We start from the raw sequence: 3,564 nt of genomic DNA, 5'->3' as shown, positions 1-3,564 counted from the left end.
AAGGCCGTCAATAAAGTATTGACACTTTTTGACCAATACTTCAATACTTAAATATCGATACTTTTCGTTCGATACGATACCGGTATCTATTCTTTATTTCGATATCAAACCAACATTTTGAAACATTTTTCAAAAAATCTTTGGCGGACAACCATCATTATTGTACTGATATTTTCAAATATCAATACTTTTTGACTATACATACTTCGAGACTTTGGCATCGATACTTTCTTTTGGTACGATACCGATACCAGATGGTATCAATACTTCCTCTTTCTCATGACGGCCTACATGGAAGTCAATGAAAGCTGCCATACCCCGAATAACCCTATCCCAAACTTTTCTTATTTTTGCGAATATAATTTAATATTGCGAATTGACTAAATTTAATGTTGAGTGGGTTTAGTGTAAAATTTCCTTATTAAATTTATTAATCTATGTCTACAATACAACATGTACCGATCTATGAAATGAAGGTCTGGTATAAATAATACACTCGGTAATAAATTAACGTACCTAGTCAGGTAATCAAAAATATTTTTAGATTTTAAGAACTATTATTCGAATTTGACTTTGAAGTCCTTGAGATAGGGTTTGCTCTTTCTTCTTCGCGTGAGGTTATATTCTACTAATTTATTTTCCTTTTTCTTGTCGTTGGTCATTCCTCCGTTTTTATTTACTGGTCATACCCGCGCGTCAATTTTTTATGTATGGAGTTTGGGATCCTTTTGTCTTCATTAAGGATTTGACTTTCTTATTGTTTACATGTTGCGTCTGACAGTTCATTCTAACTATTAAAAAAATTATGGCGCAACACCTGAATGACCGTGAGGAGGATATTTTAAAAGCAATGGACACCAGACGACGAAGCAGAACTGCTACAGGAGGAAAAGTTCAACGTACGAGCGTCGATTAAGATGCTGCTGTTTGAGGTATCCTCGTTACGTACCTTATTTCAGCAGGGGGACCGGCAAGGAGTGGCACAACGCCCAAAAAACAATTCTTGGCGGCCCCTACGGTCGTAGAGTTAGGTCTAAATGACAAGTTGCGTCGGTGCGACCACTCGTCATCAGCTAACCATCTGACGGAGAGGACCATCGCGGCCGGCCCCAAATGCGATGTTTTCCCAACGGGACAGCTTCTAAAAGGGTATGCAAGGGTTAGTGGATTGGGCAACCAATCCTCAAAACATCATAACAGCGATGAGCCTGTACCAAAAAATCGAAGAGGGTTTTGGGGACAACATTTGCGAGAACATGACTCAGATCCTTACCGGAAGGATACCTTCACTCGGGAGGCACTATCAATGATTCCTCCGAGCTGAGAGTCCCGGAAGGCCCTCGAATTAACATTATGGCCGGGGTAATCCTAAGGGGCGACGTTCTGTGGGAAGGGAGTTCTCCGTCGCAGGTACGGGCTCCACCAGGGATCCGTACTCTAAGCGAAGGTGACCGCATCTGGACGACCAAACACATTGGGGGCCGCCCAAGAGACTTTCGGGGAGTCTGGATGGCGTAGTGTACCCCCCCCCCCCCCAACATTGGTAAAAATAATAGCCGAAGCCCGCATACCTTTTGTGCGGATACCACCATTGGTACCTCCAGGTACCAATGGCTTCTCAACTCAATGGATTCGTTCGACTAGCCTACCAAGGGGAGCTCCTACAATTCACATGTCTCCTGTTCGTGCTGCCAACTGCTCCGATTATCTTGGCATCCCTGACCAATTGGGTCGCCGAACGCCTACGAAAGAATGGCTGAGAATATTCACTTACCTAGACGACTTCTTAGTAGCCAACCAATCCGAGAAACAGTCTCGGTTCAGGTGGAATACAGGATAACCTTCCTACAGTCTTTAGGGTGGTTAATAAATATTAAAAGATCCTATCTGAACCCAAGCCAACAATGAGGGTCCCTGGACATCACGTAGGATACACACAACAAGTGGAGGTTTCTGTCGTCGGAGAAGTGTGTAGCACTCCGTCACCATCTGCTAATGCAGGTACAAAAAGGCAGTTGGTCCTCAGACAGGCACATATCCAATCCCTTCTGGGGCGACTCAACTTCACATCCTAACTCCACGAGGAAGGCTGTATTGCCGACGGCTACAACGCTCCAGTCATCAATATGGCCGAGGTCCCATCCTCGCTAATTGATGAAAATCCCACCACAGGCCCAACGGGACATCATGTGGTGGCTCCAGGTGATAGGCTCCTCAGAGTTGACACACATCAATCACTTCCTGACGACAGACGCAGCTGCCATAGGCTAGGGAGCCCAACTGAATGAACACCACCTATCAGGTACGTGGGAAAAAGACCAGTTAGCATGGCATGGCATTCCAACAGGAAGGAAATGTTTGCAATTCAATCTTAGGTAAAATCAATCTACTAGTATTTACCAGTAATCAACTAGTATTTACCAGTCGAGCCAACATCACGTTTACTGCACAATATTTACGCAGAAATTACAACTGCGTGGCAGATCATCTCTCCCGCAGACAACTCATTCCCGAATGGCACCTCATTAACACCGCAATCACCCCCCTGTTTCAAAGATGGGGTGTTACCGAGGTGGATTTATTCGCAAGCGAAACAGCACATGTCATTGCAACGTATGTGTCACGAGACGTTACAGACAGTGGTGCGCTGTTTCACGATGCCTTCAGCCGAGTGTAGGACTTCAGATTGGCGTAGATATTTCCCCCACCAAACTTACTTTCACGAGTCCTAGCGCACCTGAACTCAGAAAAAGGGAAGTACTTACTTACTAGTGGCACCGAGCTGGAAACAATGCTTTTGGGGAGTGGACTTACGAAAAAGGGCGATAGTACCTCCTTATACAATGCCTCGCCTACATACGACACTAGTAGGTATGGAGACCAACCGTCCACCTCCAAGAACCCAGGACCTATCCCTTTAACTATGGATAATTTCGGGTGGGGTGGAAATAACATCAAATTGAATGGTGGAAGAAAGGGCACTCCTTACTTCCAGATGGCGGCCTTCGACTCTAAAAACTTACAAACCAGCTTGGAACAAATGGAAGACAATGACATGGGTAACATGAACCTAATGGATCATAATAGCCCTCAACCAATGGAATTGGCCAGATACCTAGGCTACATGCACAACATGGAGGGTTTGTCGTACAACACCATCCTGGTGCATAAGTCAGCCATAGCCACTTTTTGCAAACCGATTATCATTATAGATATCAGCATCAACGTGGTAGTACAACACAATATATTACAGGCAATTTCGGTACATAAAACGAAACCCGTCAAACCACCGGTTTGGGATTCAGGACGAGTGGTAGATCATCTTCGGAAAGCAACACCGGTGGAGTACAACCTATTCGAAACCTCTCGCAGGACAGCTACCTACTCGGCTGCTTCTCGCATTGGGACGAAGGGTTCATGACCTCACACTACTCAGTAATAGTAGACAATGGATTAGTGGAAAAAAGCGACCAGATAATTGTATGGCCAATGTTTGGCTCAAATACAGATACCGCCAAGCATCGTCATCGTCAAGTCAATCGGAATGGAAGCTAAGCGCTTACA

Source organism: Rhyacophila brunnea, unplaced genomic scaffold, assembly GCF_057557595.1.
Source record: "Rhyacophila brunnea isolate RB1 unplaced genomic scaffold, BYU_Rbru_1.0 scaffold_11, whole genome shotgun sequence".
In the NCBI taxonomy this organism is placed as follows: Eukaryota; Metazoa; Arthropoda; class Insecta; order Trichoptera; family Rhyacophilidae; genus Rhyacophila; species Rhyacophila brunnea.
Note: the sequence above shows the minus strand (reverse complement) of the source record.